This window comes from Triticum urartu, chromosome 1, assembly GCF_003073215.2.
Source record: "Triticum urartu cultivar G1812 chromosome 1, Tu2.1, whole genome shotgun sequence".
NCBI classification, from domain to species: Eukaryota; Viridiplantae; Streptophyta; class Magnoliopsida; order Poales; family Poaceae; genus Triticum; species Triticum urartu.
Window position 1 is genome coordinate 509200090 of NC_053022.1, and position 17369 is coordinate 509217458.

The 17369-nt window shown below is 39.3% G+C and overlaps 2 long non-coding RNA genes across 4 annotated transcripts; one reads left to right on the forward strand and one right to left on the reverse strand.

Moving 5' to 3' along the window:
* Positions 1-2199: 2199 nt before the first annotated feature.
* Positions 2200-7197, reverse strand: LOC125523508. Its single transcript, XR_007290271.1, has 5 exons — positions 7006-7197; positions 6830-6930; positions 6272-6382; positions 5048-5157; positions 2200-2405 (listed from the first exon to the last, which is right to left on the reverse strand). It is a non-coding gene; the product is annotated as an uncharacterized LOC125523508 (long non-coding RNA).
* Positions 7198-9334: 2137 nt separating this feature from the next.
* On the forward strand, positions 9335-10952 carry LOC125523512. Of its 3 annotated transcripts, XR_007290276.1 has the most exons (4): positions 9335-10063; positions 10248-10440; positions 10516-10779; positions 10879-10952. It is a non-coding gene; the product is annotated as an uncharacterized LOC125523512 (long non-coding RNA). The 3 variants fall into 3 exon arrangements; XR_007290273.1 differs by having other exon boundaries at positions 10516-10952; XR_007290274.1 differs by having other exon boundaries at positions 10343-10440; positions 10516-10952.
* The last annotated feature ends 6417 nt before the right edge of the window (positions 10953-17369 follow it).

Consider the following 17369-nt stretch of genomic DNA (forward strand, 5'->3'; position numbering starts at 1 on the left):
GCATGATTGAACAACCACCACGCCAACAGTATCATGTGTTTACTTTGCACTACTATATTAAACTGTATATCCTATCCGGGTGGACCCAAAAAGTGATAATGAAGAAATTTATGTCTTCTAATAATAAGAACGCAAAGTGCAACCGATGGGTTCGAACCTGTGACATGGAGATTCACTCGCGCATAAGCCAACCACCAAGCAACTGCGACATGTGATGTAATTTAGAGATAGACAATGTATATATTTTTATCACTCTTGTTCTCTGTAAGTATGTGCCATTTTAAAAAATGTTTAAACATTGTAAAAAATGTTCGTGTTCAAAATATGTTCATGCAATAGAAAAACTACGCGAACAGTTTTTTGAACCATGCGAGCATAATTGTACATTGTGTAAAACTCGCAATTTTTTTTAAAATGTGTCAACATTTTTTAAATGCAATGTACATTTCTTAATTTACATGAATATTTTTCACAGTGTTTAAACATTTTTATAAATGCCATGTAGTTTTTTAACGCATGTACATATTTTGAATTGCACAAACAATATTATTTGAAAATAATACATGAACAATTTTTTCTGATCCACGAATTTCTCAAATAAAACGAATAGGTGTTATTATGAATATTTAAAAACTATTTATGTTATTATTATGCAAACATTTTTATAATTCATAAGTATTATTTTAGAATAATACATGAAAATTATTTGAAATTATCTTATTAATGGCATTATAATTTGCATACTATCTACAAATTTCTGAAAAATAAACAAGTGCAAAATGGATCGCCGGACCACAGCCCATTTCTGTTCCATGAGCGCTTCCATTTTTGTACATTAATCTTAGTTACTCTTAATAGTTGTCTACAGATGTGTGGCGCAATTTGTATGACCTGTATTGTACTAGCATTAGGTCAGGGTTCGAGATCTGGCAGTTAAACTTTTCGTCCCATCGATTGTTGATTTTTTATTTTGCATAGAAGAAGAAGGGGTTTTGTGCAAAAATGTGTTCATGTGTCATTGACAATGGGCCCATGCCATGCTGGCATCGACGGATACGCTCGCGTACAGAGAGAGTGACTGTATTTGAACAGTCTCGCAAGTTTAGTGACCATAAATACGTATTTTGCAATTTTGTACACCAAAGTGACCGTCGCATGCAAGTTCTAAGACCTCTGGTGTATTTACCTCTTTCCCTTTTTCTTGAGTTGGAATCGCTGTGATTTATTAACCAGTCTTCATTGATTCTGAGCGTGATAACACACGCTGGCAAGACATGGAACCATGTTTTAGAAAGCTTATTCTTATTGCAACTAAAATATGGGCAACTTTGTTCTTGAACGACGCACCCAGCAAACCTTGGACTCCATGAAGTCTTGAATTTCTTTGTCATATACGCACCATTTCTTATATTCAGTTCTAATAAACATCGGTACTAATGTTACATTGTTGCTTCTCGGTTGAATTTTGGTCGTTCAGAAGCCACCATGGCATTCTTCGCCTAATTGAAGACTTCATGGAATAGTGTTTGATTCAGTTTTCTTTTTTTCATTTCAGAAAACACGATTTGTTTAATAAAAATAAGTGCTTTATTAAAAAATAGTGACTGTTTTTTGAACATTTTTAAATGCACTTTTTAAATGGAACAACTTTTGGGAATTTTGACCAGTTTTTAAAAAGTGTGAATATATAAAACTATTTTTACTATGTTGAGTTTTTTTTATATATAAGTTTGTTCTTTGGTGGGGAGTCGTTATTCTTGTGTTTTTCATTATTTGGGCTTGGCCCAAAGAAAGCTCTTGACATGGACATTTCACGTACACAGATAACACTTTGGTGATTCTCAAAAAAAAAAACACTTTGGTATTAAAAAAAGGAGTGTCTATTACAATTGACTGAAATTGAATTGGCCTTTAATCAACTACTTGTAGAGGAAACTGCTGAACACAAACATACTATAATTCATCATTCGGCTGCCGTAAAATCATCATCAACTTGTTGTACAATGATCAACACATTATGAACTAATCACATACTAAATATTTCATCGTCATGAAGCTTTAAATACAGTTTTTTCGACTGAAATTTACAGTCAACTCACTATGATAAACAGTAACTTTAAAAGTGTATCGAGCTTTGATGAATTTTACAGTGTTCGTTTTACTATAATACAGTCAGTAACAACCAGATCACAACAAAGATACTGGAACTTCCGTAAAAATAAGGAGAAACAACCAGTAACAATGTGTGCTTTATGATCAGATAAGAACGAGAAAGAGGATGGAGGAAGAAGGGGACAGAATAGCTACACAATCAGGAAACTACAGTCACACCAAGAAGACAAACTGCAGGTCAGTACTCTCGCAATCTCCTCCAAATAGTTCTTCCAGTACAAGAAGATCAACACCTAAGAGCATCATCAAAACATGTCTAGAACACCAATAGTTCAGAAAAATGTAGCACCGTAAATTAAGGTAACTGTATACTGTAAAATCTATACCAGGTCATTGTAAAATACAACAATCACAACCTTTATGGTACTGCTGTAAATTACAGAAGTTATAGGATTGTAAATCTTCAAACAGGGTAGTGTAAATTCAAGCAGAAGGTCACTGTACATTCAAACAATCAAAAAAATTATAGAGCTGTAAATTATAGAAGCTACAGGACACTAAATCCATCATCAGGTTAGTCATCAATTAACTATAATTTACTACGAAAACAAAAACAAGTAGACTTCTTTGAGTACTACAGTACAGTAAAATCCATCATAGCAATTCAAAAAATTATAGTAGCTGCAGGGCAGTTATTCGATCGTCGTGTATTGTAAATTCATCATGAAGAAACGGTAAAGTAAACACAAACTTTTAGGAGGCACTCTAAACTGGACAGTATTACCTGTTAATCAGAAACAAAACAAAATAAATTTCTAAAGGACGAACAAAATGAACTTCTTCACTGACTTCACTCAACATACATAGACAAACAAATCGGAAAAATATATCACTTCACTTGCATGACTTCACCCAACATACATAGACTAACAAGTCAAAAAAATATAGGGGACAATGAGGTGCTTCACTTGCATGACTTCACCAACATACATGGAAAAACTCTGAACCACAACCCTTAAATATGATTCTTCTACTGCATGTAGGGGCTTGACTCCACCCAACATACAAAGATAGAAGGTCAGCATGTGCATCATTCAAGGCGGCCAAATATTGCAAAGGACATGGAATTTATATACACTGAAGATGAACCTTCTCTCAATGTAAGTAAAAAAGCAACTACTTCACAAGGATACAATTTTGTAAGTAGCAAAACATACTTTTATTTGAGCGAAACAATATTGAAAGTACTAAAAATATAAAGGGTCATTATTGAAGGAAAAATATATTCCTATGCGAATTTCTTGTTGAAAAATTTGTAACACAACACCCTTGCTTTACTACCGGCCGCCGACTCCGCCAACCCAAACATCTTACTCCTGCTAGCAACGTCACTGGACATGGTGAGGGTGAAAACTCTGTCACATGCTCAAGGGTTATATGATTGGCATTGCTAGTTGAAGGTTATCTACATGGCTTAAAATCATTATTCTAACCTGAAACAGCAAGATAAACATACCTATATAGGCCTTGGAGAGACTACGTATTGTTGCTAGTGTTTGATGAAGCTTCAGATTAAATTACTATGTATTATATGCTTAATTTTATTAGTGTATGCTTGATTTTCTTACAATAAAGGGAAAATGTAGTAATATAATCTGAAGCTTCATGAAACAGCAGGAGTACTACAAAGCTGAAGGTCCCCTGCCTGTAGAATCTAATGCATGTACAATAAGCAATGCCCTTTTTTGACCTCCTCTTGTACAGAAAATCGTTCCCCAGACTGTACCACCATAGTCAAGAAGCTAGAGTATTTCGCTCTGAAGGACCAAGGTGATTCGATGCACGATCGTCATGCCAATCACCCCTGAGTAATGCTGTTGTGGTGTGTCCGGTATCAGGTTATCTGTTGCAAGAGGTTGCAAGTCCACCGAAGCAGTGGCAGAACCAGTATCTTGGTCCGTCTCAGAATCACCCAACTGAGACAGACGGGCTGACACTGGCCCACACACCAGTTCTCTCCACTATCTAACACTTAAAGGGCAATTTGGAATTTATCAGCAATTTCAGAAGCACCAAAACTACCAGAATATGAACTCTATGGTACGAGTAAAGCAGAGCTGGCGAATCATGTTTTAGCCCCTTTCTCCGAACTTCAACTCCTAACTGATAGTGACCCGATGCTTGAAATGTAGAATAACAATTTTCAGTCATGATTAGATAAGTTAAGAAGATTGGAGGGCCTCTGTATTTGAGAAATGCACAAAGCCGTAGTAGCCAGTACAAGATTTACAAAGTATCAACGGGAACACGTAGGTTCATAGAATTGTATGAATGTGAAGACATATCGAACTAAAAAACAATTACGAGCAACAGATTCATACTTCGAGCCAAGACAAACAGATTTTTTAAGTGATTGTTTAGTAATTTGAGAAATGACAAGCAATGAGCATGTGAATATCAAGACTACCTCCTAGATTTGATTGTCAGTGTACTCTCCTAGAGGTCAAGGTTGTTTCTCACAGTTCAATCGAACATTGATGATGGCCAATCTAGAAATCAGATCGTACAACCCAATGGTGCCAATGTCGACGATGTCTACTATTATCTAACTGATAGTAGGACACATGATACAGAAAAGGGCATGCATGAGAGTTGATTTACCACTACATATTCTACCAAAAATACCTGTCTGCATACCTTGGAGTATATCTCACGTGCATCATTATTAAAAAGTTAATGACATGAGCTACTTAGTAATATTCTGTTGTTGATCTGGCAAATCACTGAATCAAACAGTTCATTTGCCCATGAGTTTAGATTTCTGGCAATTTACTCACAAGGGGAAAAAAGGTGCAGCTTCTTTAGAACATGCCAACACAAAAATGTAAATATGTAACAGAAGTGGGCAAGAGGGAAAATAGATGATGGTATTTACATGGAGGTTATGGAGCTGAATTTCTCCCTCTGATGGCCAGTTATTAGATACCCAATCTTCAGACATTGAAAGAGAGGCCTCTGTTATGCTTCTTGTTGGGAAGATTTGCCCTGAAGTAAGAAGGCAGAGAGATTAAAAGTTGGGAACACAACTTCGCACAGGGCTTAATCCATGTTTTGAAATCATTCATCTGTCTCTTAAAAAACATCACTTTCTCTATAGACAATGTAAACTAAAACTGATGACAATTATTTTCAGCAGACCAAGAAAGAACAATGGTTTGCACTGAATCAAACAGTTCATTTGCCCATGAGTTTAGATTTCTGGCAATTTACTCACAAGGGGAAAAATGGTGCAGATTCTTTAGAACATACCAACACAAAAATGTAAATATGTAACAGAAGTGGGCAAGAGGGAAAATAGATGATGGTATTTACATGGAGGTTATGGAGCTGAATTTCTCCCTCTGATGGCCAGTTATTAGATACCAATCTTCAGACATTGAAAGAGAGGCCTCTGTTATGCTTCTTGTTGGGAAGATTTGCCTTGAAGTAAGAAGGCAGAGAGATTAAAAGTTGGGAACACAACTTCGCACAAGGCTTAATCCATGTTTTGAAATCATTCATCTATCTCTTAAAAAACATCACTTTCTCTATAGACAATGTAAACTAAAACTGATGACAATTATTTTCAGCAGACCAAGAAAGAACAATGGTTTGCCAAGAAATACTAATCTTCTATATCTAAAGCTAGCCCCCACTAACTATTTCTCTTAACATGCAAGCATGCCACATCATCCCATAACATGCATGATAAAAGGCCCACCTCCACTATCATATGTCTTCCAACATGCAAGCATGTGACTTCATCATTATACATGCATGGAAAAAAGACTCCTCTCAACATGCAAACATCCAAGAGAATTTTCATTCTACTATGCTATTTATATAGTAATCAAACATAATAAATTATATGTATTTTCAGTTTTAGCTGTCATATTATTACTTCAAATATTCATTATTCATACAACGAATCACATTGAAATATGTTGCAAAATATTCCCGCAATAACGTGCGAGGTATCATCTAGTGAAACTAACAATTACCATTGTACGTTCTAGCATATTAGGAATTTCATTTCATTTACCATGTAGTACAAAACCTAAGTATTGTCTGGAAACATATACGTCAAATAAATATAGTGGAAAGGACCACAACGACATACCTGCAGGAGAGCCACAACTTGAGCAGCAAATTGCAAAAGAACTTAGTTTGCTTGAGGAAATATCACATGTTAAAATCTCCATGGTTCCCTAGATGCATAAACATCATCACCCTGTAGGAAAACATGACTTGCCAAAGCAGATCAGACTACAACATCCAAACTTACCAATAAATTGAGGAAATGTGAAAACATCAACGCTGTTATGGCAAGCATGACAACCACTTTAGAAATTTGAGCTTTAGTCATGTCGCTGCATATTTGGAACATCATAATGTTATTCCTACTGAACCTTGTGTTAGCCATTTGAATAATTACAACTAAAATGATATGTGACCTTCTATATTCCTTTTGTAAATGTAATACTGTAACGAATTCTATATCTGGCTAAATTGACTACCTAATGTCCATGCTTATATAGCACAAAAAGTGAAGATTAATGTCCACGCTTATATAGCCCACCTTTCCCCATACAAGGATGTACACGATTATTTTGTTTCTGAAAATATTGTTGACAGTGTATACACACAACCTCAAATTCTCAGCTGGGAAAAAACAAACCTAATCATCACTGAACTATTGTGCTTCTTTTGCATCACATCTCCATGAAGAATCTGCCACCGTGGTGGATGGGGAACTCCCATGGGGTGCTACATCTGCATCTGCAGCAGAGGACAGGAAGAGAAGGTGAGGTGTAGAGGTGGCAGATCCCTTCCAAGAAAGAAGGAGGGACGAACCTGGGGCCGCCGGAGATGCGCCAGCGAAGCCTTGGCCGAAACCCTAGCCACGGGGGTGGGGTTGCGAGCGGGCGGTAGAGGCCGGAAGCGGAGAATCTGTCCGGAGGGGAGGGAGGCGCGGACCGTGGGGAGCTCGGGAGCGTGCTGCGCGTCGCCGGAGCTCGCCGGAAGTGGCCAGCATGGGTGGTGGCGGCGGCGGCGAGGACTTCGTGGGCGAGAGGGAGAGGAGGCGAGTCCGTGTGTGTGGTCGTGTCTGTTTTTTTCTTTGCAAATCTGATCGGACGGTGGGTTGAATCGCACAAACTACAGGGACTCTTTTGCAAGAACGAAACGTTTTCTCTGATAGTCACTTAAAAACGGACTGCGGGTTGATTTCCCAGAAACGGGAGGACTTTTTTGCAAAAAGCCTAACGACGGACGACCAGGAGCAATCGCTGCTTTATTAGTAGGGAAAGATATATATATATATATATATGTGTGTGTGTGTGTGTGTGTATATTGTGTGCCAGATTGCGAAACTGCCACACACCTCTCGATCTTCTTCCTTTCCCGCACGTCCTCCCCGACCTCCCTCCCGATTTCTTTCCTTTCCTGCACGTCTCCCGATCTCTTTCCTTTCCCGCGGGCACACCCGCTCGTGACTTCCTAATTTTCGTAATCGTCAATTATGGCCCCACGCGACTTCCCAATTTTCGGGCAAAAATAATGCTTGGACTAGAATTTGATCTCTGGTCTACAGGTAATCAACAAAGGGAACTAACCACCTCACCTATGACACTGATTGTTGAAGAAGCTAAGGGAAATACTGTTTTTGACATGTTTTTGCCTTTAATATGTTAGCACTGAATTTTTTTTGTTTCAAGCATCGTGGTAACTTTGATCATTGGGAATAAATTTATTGAACTCGCTCCCCGGTAATTTCTGTAAATAGCACGATAACATTCACGCTATAGACCTGATAATTTAGATACAAACATCGTGGTAACTTTAACCATTGGGGAAGATAAATGTGAAAAGATACTCGATAATTTATGTGTAAATAGATGGTAATATACGCAGCGCACATCTGATAACTGAGGTAGAAACACCACGGTAACTTTGATCGTAGGGATTTTTTTTGAAAAGATACTCCGATATCTTCTGTGTAAATAGCACGATAGTATACCTCCATCCTCTGGCATTTTTATGTGTAAATAGCATGAAAATATATGCACTGCGATAACTAAACACCATGATAAGTTTCTGACCCGTGGGGAAGAATTTGCTGAAACATACACCTGATAAATTTTATGTAAATAACATGATATTTTAAGCACTACGGGCTTGATAAATTACCTAGAATCACCATGATAACTTTTTCTTCCAGGAAAAAGTTGTTCAAAACATCCCCAATAATTTTCATGTAAATAACATGATAATATAAGCACCGCATAACCGATAACTTGCAATATAAACATGATGGTAACTTTTTTTACCAAAGAAAAATAAGTTGTTAAAGACATACACTCGCCTTGCGCGTGGGCCTCTTAGATGAACACAACACATGACGTGCCACGAGAAAATGACATAATGTTTAGTGTCATGAGGGGCACACGTGCTATAGGCGTGGTAAGTTACGCAAAAATATCGTGGTAATTTTCGACCTATGGGAAATGCTACCGAAACACACCCAGGTTTTTAGGTGCAAGTAACATGATAATATACAAACTACAGACCCGGTAACTCATGTACAATCCCCCATGGTAACTTTGCCCAGGGGGAGGTTGATGTACATATACCCTGATAACTTATGTGTAAGTACCACGGTATTTTACACGTCGAAAACCTTCTAACTTGTGTATAAAATACAGTGGTGACTTTGAAGGGGTGTAGTTGTTGAAGCATAGTACCTGGTACGTTCTATGTAAATAGTATGGTAAGTTACGCAACACAGGCCTGATAACTTGCATATGAATGTCATGGTAACTTTGTCTCGAGAAGAAATCATGTGGTAGACGTGAAGAAGTGACAGTTTTCTCCGGGGGGGGGGGGGGGGGGGGGGGGGGGGGGGGGGGGGGGGGCGCGCGAGATGTGCGGGAGAAACAGGTTTCTCGGACGAGCCTCCGGGGTCATTTGAGAAGAGGCGAGGTGAAAGGACGGGGGATCATGTGATACTTTAAAATGAAAAAAATAGGTGTGACAGTTTTGCTTATATGGCACACGTGTGCCAAATATCACAATCCTATATATATATATATATATATATAGAGGATAGCACTATTATAATTTCAAGATTAGAATAATTATTTAGATCACACCCAACCCTACATAGGAGCCACGAGCTGTTCCCCACACACACCCCACCCGCAGCCCCCTCGATACCCTCCACCGAGCGCCCTGGATCTCGCCGCCCCGCACGCCTCCTCCCGTCGGTCGACCTACCCAAGGCGCCGCCGCCCCCCTCCCCTCCGCCAAACCAGAGCCTCCGCGCACATTGCTCTAGCTAGCCCCCGAGCAGAGAGCGGGGCCGCCCCCACTCCGCATCCCGCGTGCCTCCCGTCGGCGAGCGGCTCCCTTCTTGTCGCCGGTGCCGTGCCCCCCGCCGGCTACACGGGCGCAGAGACTCGCTGCGTGCCCCCGCTCCGCCGTTCGTGCCGCGTGGGTGCCGTGCGCGGCTCGCTGAGGAGTCGTGGTAGCTGAAGGTGCGGGGGAGACACACACGAGGCGGGATCCGAATTGGCCAGGAGAGGTGGCGATCTCCGTCGAGATCGGATCCATGGGCTCCTCCGCTGTCCAGCACGACTCCCTCTCCGCGCCAGGTAACGCACGGCTCCCGTCCTTGGCTGGATCACGCTAGAGGAATTGGCTGATTTTTGCAGTGCCCGCCGTCCGACCTTCGCCGTCCGACCTTCCCATGTTGTATACCCGCATCCTCTACATTCGTCTACAAGCTTCTCAATCCCCAGCAACACCCCTGTATGTGCAGAATGCTTTTGTTCTTCAGTTTGGGAAGATCTGAACTTCTGAAGAAACTATATTGAGAAACGACACCCACCATCTTGGCATTAATCAAATCCAGGTGAAAAAAACGAAGTATTGCATCAACAGAAAAGCATACTACAAAGAAGATATTATTGTGAATGTGAACCTGCGTGCATTATATAGAAATTCTGGATGTTACTTCTGTAGTACTCATCTTACCATACACGTACAAACACATGTTACTCTTATAGTACTCTTATAGTACTCATCTTCCCATACAGGTACAGAATTGATGCAGAGAAAAAAGTATGTGAATACTGGTACATGCTCCATTTTGCATTACTCTTACCGTAGACGACGGATTGTTCGCTTTCAGGCTTGATTCTTGGTATTATTGAGAAGGTGGCTCGTCGGATGCTGTCGCCATGGATGATGACGGCGATCTCGTTCTCTATCGGAGAATGAAGAGACACAGTAAGGCATTTGTTCTGTGGCTGTCTTTCCGTTGCTGGTGTGTTATGAATTTGATTGATGTTCCTTGGTTTGCAGGGAGAAGGAACAAGGATCATGTGCTCACCGTGCAGCACGGCGTCACCTCTTTGCTCCGGAGCGTCGGGCTTCTTGCTAGAGAGCATTCAGTGTCGGATTTCCTACTGTGTATCATCCTTCTTTCATTTGTGGTCCATTGTTTGCTGTTGTTGGTTTACATGTTTGGAAGGCAGCCATGCTGCTAACCTGACTTTGTGTTGCACAAGAGCTTCACGTCGTCTGAATTCGACGGTGTTACTGCCATGGAGATCGGTGTTGGGACAGGTGATGGCTTGTTATGAAATTTAGTGAATGAGAAAATTGCTCTATTGTTGTGCTTGTACAACTGTGTAATTTTTCTGATTTTTATTTGTTTTTGTGAAGGTCAAAATGTTGTGTCCGAGAAGTTCAAGTATGTTAGTTTATATTGTATTATTGAGAAGTTCCAACTGGTTGTAGCAGTGCATTGAGAAACAGAGTGAAAAAATATCTATAGAAAAATGCAAGTTCGGGAGGATCAAAAAGGAAAAAGAGGAAAGAAAAAGCTCACACTTTTGTCTTTGATATTCACGGCGACAAATAAGTAAGAAGTTCATGTTTGTCAACCATTGAAGTTCATGTATATGGTATCTGATGATTGTTGTGTGCACTTAGGGGAGCACAAAAAAAATGCGGCTGACCAAGGTCCGTGGATGTTAAACTTTTGTGCGGTGAGTGTGGCGTGTGTCTCAAAAAACAAATTGTGTTCATAAAAACAAAAACAAAAAAGAAACAAGAAGAGACAAACCCAATGATTTTCGTTGGAAAAATAATGAGAATTTCAAATTGTTCAAATATGGAAGCTCAAAAATGTTAATAAATCCAAACTTTTCTAGTACTCGTATCCCACCTCTTTTGTCTCAATATAAAAAATATAGAACCTCTCTCTTGAAAACAAAAAAACTAAGGAATTTCACACACAAACTTATATGAAAGACCTAGATATGCATGAAAAAGAAATAAAATTGTAAGTGTTCAACTTAAAAATAAACTCGTGAAATTCCTTATTGGGACAAACACACCGGTTTATTTTCCACATTTATAAAATAAGTACACAGAAGTTGAAAATAAAAATGTTGAGAAGTTCAAATTAAATTAATGGAGTAGTTCGACGCTTAAAACATCTCAGATTTTTTTCGTTACTAATTAACAAAAAGTGAGAAGTTCAAACAAAAAATAAAGCTAATTATAATTTATAAAAAAGGATTTTCACTGTTTGTAAATAAAAAACTCTAGAAGTTCAAATTTAAATTACAGACCGATTCAATATTTATTAGAAAACTAGAATTTTTCCGTTGCTAAATAAATAATCCAAGAAGTACAAAATACAAAAATAAAGTAGTTCGACATTTATTAAAAACTTAGATTTCCTTGTTACAAAAGAAATAAAATCTTGAAGTTCAAAATAAAATTAATAAAAGTATGAAGTTCATTTTTTAAAAGATGTTTGATGCTTATTTAAAAACACTTTTTTTCTAATAATAAAACTTAGAAGTTCAAATTAAAATAATAGAGAAGTTCGAAGGGGTGAGAAATTATAATAATAGAGAAGTTCAAATTATAATAATAGAGAAGTTCGGCACGGGAAACTTCAAGAACTTCTTGTGAGAGAGGTAATCGGCACGGTATATCATTTGCGCAACTCTGATGAAGGGGTGAGAAATTACGAACAAAAATACATGGTAGAAGTTCAAAATGAAAACAATGGGAAGTTCAACTACTACACGGAATGCATTTCAGATGAGAATAAAACAAATAAAAAACTAAAAGATTAAAAGGTTTGTTACAAGAAGTTCACGTGCTCCTCTCGGTGAAGTTCAAGATCTCTAGTGCGAGACGTCTGACCTTCAATTATATGTTAAGAAGAAGCAAAAAACAATGTTGTTTTTGCCATCTTTAATACTGCTTTCAAACGGCAACGAATTTGTAACGATTGTCTAGATGAAAAAGTTGCTCCTACTCATAAGCTTTCCAACGGTATATTATATGCTGCATTCCAATCAATGGTTTAAAAAATTTATGTATACTATTAAAAACACATTTTTATGCATTCAAAAAAATATATTTTGAACCGCCGTGAGTATGAGAAAAAATGATCAACACGAAAAAGTTGCGTGTTTTCAACAACTTTCCATTGGTATACCATTTTCTCAATTCCGGTAAGTGGTTTGGGAGTTACCGGCAAAAAAACACGTGAAAAACAGAGTGACGTTCAAAAAGAACTGCTCCAGAAGTTTAACCTATTCATGAAGTGCATTTTCGGAGACTTCTGTTTTTCCGATGAAGGTAGAACACATGATCTTAGAAGTTGAGGTTGATAACTGCCAGAAGTTCACGTACTACACGATGTGCATTTTGTATTAAAAAAAGAATGAAAATGCAAAGCCAAAAGTTTTGTTACTAGAAGTTCAAGTGCTTGCCCTGAGAAAGTTCAAAAATTCTTGTGAGAGAGGTTGAACAAAAATACGTGACAGAAGTTCAAGGTGAAAACAATGAGAAGTTCAACTACTGTAAGGAATGCATTTCAGGTGACAATAAAAGTATAGAAAAAATAAAAGCTTAAAAGGGTTGTTGAAAGAAGTTCAAGTGCTTTGTCCGGGGAGGTTAAAAAATCTTTGCGAGAGAGGTTCATCTTGTATTTCCATGTTCGATTTTTGTTGTATAAAAATCAAATACAATTATTTAATCAAAATATAAAAAGGTGAAGTTCAAATTGAAATAACATAGAAGTTCAGAGTTTATTAAAACCTAGGATTTACCCGTTCAAAAAATAAAAAGTACAACGCCATTTTTTGCACTTTTAAAAACAACCTCATAAACGAAAAAATGGTTTCTAGAAGTTCAAGTGCTCGGCGAGGAAAAGTTCGAAAAATTCTTGTGAGAGAGGTTCACCATGTATTTAGATGTCCAAAATACGTAAAAATATATGTTGTTTTTTGTGTTTTAAAATAACTCTCTCAAAGCAGATAGAAGTTCAACGTGATAACAACCGGAATTTCACGTACTACATGGTGTGTGTTTCATATAAGAAAAAAACAATAAAGTGAAACAGAGTGAAGTTAAACAAACATGCCCCGGAAGTTCAACTACTTCATGCAGTGCAAAAAACAACACGTCAAAAACAAATTGAAGTTCAAACAGACATGCCCCAGAAGTTCTACTACTTCACGCAGTGTGTTTACATTCGCGATGAACGCATAAATCATGATCTCGCCATTTTCTAATTTACCTTAAAATGGTAGGAATATTATTTGTGTAAGTTCAAGTCCTCGGTCGGAGAAAGTTAAAAAAATATTGTGAGAGAGGTTTGTACAAAAAGAGTATCATTTGTGTAACGCTGACGAAAATGGATGAGAAAATTAGGAACGAAAATACGTCACAGAAGTTCAACCTAAAAACAGCAGGAAGTTCACCTACTACATTGAATGAATTTCAGATGAAAATTTTTTAAAATCATCGCGAATATGAAAAAATGATCAACACGGGAAAGTTAAGTGCTTACAGCAGCTTTCCACCGGTATATCACTTGCTCAATTTCGGTGAGTGGATGGAGAGTTACGAGCAATGGATGGAGACCTACGAGCAAAAAAATCACGTGAAAAACAGAGTGAAGTTCAGGTGCGCACGCCGAGAAGTTCAGGTTCTTCACGTGATGCATTTTTGACAATCTGTTTCGCGAAAAAGGCAGAACGAATGATCTCGCCGTTTTTGAAATTACTTGAAAACGGCTAGGAATCATAGAAAACCATCAACATGAAAATGTTTCACATTTTCCGTAGCTGTTTAGCAGTATATTATTTGCATCATTCCGATAAAGTTTGTAGAAATTACGCAAAAATACGTTTTTAACCATTTTCAAAACTGACATAAAACTGTAATGAATTAGGAGAAAAAATATATACAAAAAAGTTTCGCATTTCTTCAAGCTTTCCAACGCCATATCATTTGCTGCATTTGGACGTACGGTTAAAAAATTAGCTCGAAAATACGAACTCGGTGGAACTTGTACCGTTTTCTAAATTACTTTTAAACCATTCAAAATTAGAAAAAACTTTTAACACAAAAAAGTATCGCATTTTCATAAGCTTTCCAACGCCATATTATTTGCCTCAATTGGATTAGCCGTTTAGAAATGATGTCGAAAATACGAACTCGGGTGTTCAATTTGCGAAATTTTACGATTTTTCGAATTACTCTTTAACCGTAGGGAATTAGAGAAAACTTTCAACATGTGGAAGGAGCGGTTTTGCATCAGCTTTCCAACGCCATATTATTTGCCTCATTCCGATAAGTGGTTTAAAAATACGATTGAAAATACGATTCACGTTTTTTATGTGAAGAAATAACGGTTTTCAAAACTGCTCTTAAACCGCTTACATTTTGCCAAAAATTTAACTTGGGTCATGATACTGATGTCCATAGCTATCCAACGGTATATCGCAAGTCCCATTTGGACACCTTTTAGCTGAAGTTCAACCTAGTACTCGGGGAAGGTCAGGCGCGTTACTCGGGAAGTTCATGTTGTGATCAGAATATTATTCTGATCCCATGATCAAAATAGTGTTTATGTATATATATATAAAGATAAAGATATCAGGATCGAGACGAGCCTGTAGCAATCCATCGATTTGGTGCCTCGTATCTGTTCCGCCGAGACTGCCGAAGTTAGCTATCCACGTATACGTGCATGTGCTGCGGCTAAAGAATTGATCAAGCTGCTTGCCTGGTTGGTTGGCTAGGTTTGCACGTACGTACGTGTATTTGTCCTAGGCAATTTAGTCTAGCGATCAAAAGCCAACATACTCTGTAAGAAAATATAAGAATGTTTAGATTCTCCGTAAAGAAATATAAGAGTGTTTAGATCATCACTACTATTGTTAAGTGAAACTTGTACTCTATAGAAGTGCAGTGATTCGGTGCTCAGACTCATCTGCATATAGTTAAAAAAGTTTAAAAAATCAAAATATTCTAAAATATTTTTACATGCTCGATAATTTATTGCGTGGTGTCCATTTTAATTTTTAATCATTTAGACATCTTAATAGCTCTCAGCAAAAAGATAAATTGGATTAGAACAGTACATGAACAGTAAATATTTTTACATACCCTAAATTTGTCTTTTTTACCGAGAGCTATTCAAATGTCCAAATGATTTGAAAATTGAAGCGGACCTCGCGCACCAAATTATCTACCATGAATGGACGGCCTAGCCTTTGCGCCTTTCGCGACCCTGCACGCGACTTGATCTAGCGCACGCTGCCGGATCCTTTCTCTGCCGCCAATTCACCCGACCCTACCCCTGCTCCCATGCGGCGCCACAGCGCCGCACCAGGGTGTCCCCAGCCTCCCGTTTTCGCCCCTTCCCTTCCCTGCCAACAGTCTCCTATCCGCCGCCGCCGGCGACAACGCCGGGGCAAAGCCTGAGCGGCTCGGTGGCGATGGCCTTCTAGCATGTCAGCTGCTAAAGATCGTTGTGTAGTTCCGATCTTGATCTCCTCGGCGGTGATGGCGGATAACGACGGTTGGAGTGTGGTGGCGGGTCTTTAGCCGCAACGTCATGTGGCAGCGGTGGCCATGTTGCAGCCGCTCAACCTCCGGTTCGGCTTTGGATCACGGTGGCGCTCCTGGTCTTGATCTGCATTACGGGGCGACGACTCTTGGCTTGGCGTTGGTGGTTATCTCCTCCGTCGGAGGTGGTCATGCTGAGGCTGAGTGGTCGGATATCGAGATCCGTCATCTAGTCCCGGCTGCGAGTTGGGGAGACATAGTTGTCGGTGAAAGCTGAGCCCACGACAGACCATGGCGGTGTTCTGCGGCGTTACCTTGGTGAAGGCATCGTCATGTAACTACTGTCGACCACTCGTGCTGCTGCGAGGAAAACTCTAGGATCTGGTCTTCCAGATCGGACGACGGCGGCATTGCGGTGTCGTTTCTCTCTTGAGAGCAACGTTTGTGGAGCAGTGCTGGAAGACAGCAGCAGGAGGTGGAGCGGCTTCGTCTTGCACGGAGGTTTGGTGGAGATGGCAAGTCATGTCTGGCCGACAGGTGCTACGTTGTTTCATGCCTGTTTGGCAGATGCTACACACGATAGATCTTCCAGAGACTTCAAGCTATGTCAGCTAGTGGTACCTGGTGGCATGATGCTGTGATGTACCGACAGCGACCACGACATGCTCAGCAATTTGCGTGCATTGAGGTGGTGCCGTTAGGCGCCGTTGTGGCGTCGGTGGATGGCCAGTTGGACAAGGATGATGCGAATCTCTTTCCTGAAGATGGGTCAGCGGTTTGATTACCTTGGTGGCTTCTAAAACATATGCATGTGGTGTACGCTTTAGGTTTGCTGCGCCAGTTATAGGTTGCGATATGTCATGCGGATGGATCGGCAACAAACCGGTTTTAGATATGGAGAGTGAGAGCACTCCACATTATCAAGTTAGAAAGTTTGAGCGGTGACTTCGGGTTGCTCGACATATGTTCTTGACAGATCTTTGTTAAATAATTAATAAAGATGGTTGTATGCATCCATTAATGCAGAAGTCGGGCTTTTAACCTCCTTTTTCAGAAAAAAAAAGTTTGCGACAAATGCTTGAGGCTTAGTACAAGTCGATGTTGGTTTGCACTACTGTGGTTGTGTGCTTGTTTTGGTGCGCCGTACTGACATAAAAAAACTTGTGACTGCTTGAAATCAAAGTGCCAGCTGAAGCTCCTTCAGATGGCTGATGAGAAAAATTGCTTAGCCGTCTTTGGAGGATTCTGATGAGCTTCTGACCTGTGTAATGGCCTGCAGCTTTGTTTCATACAGATATACAAATTCTGCTTTTGCATTTCGAATCGTA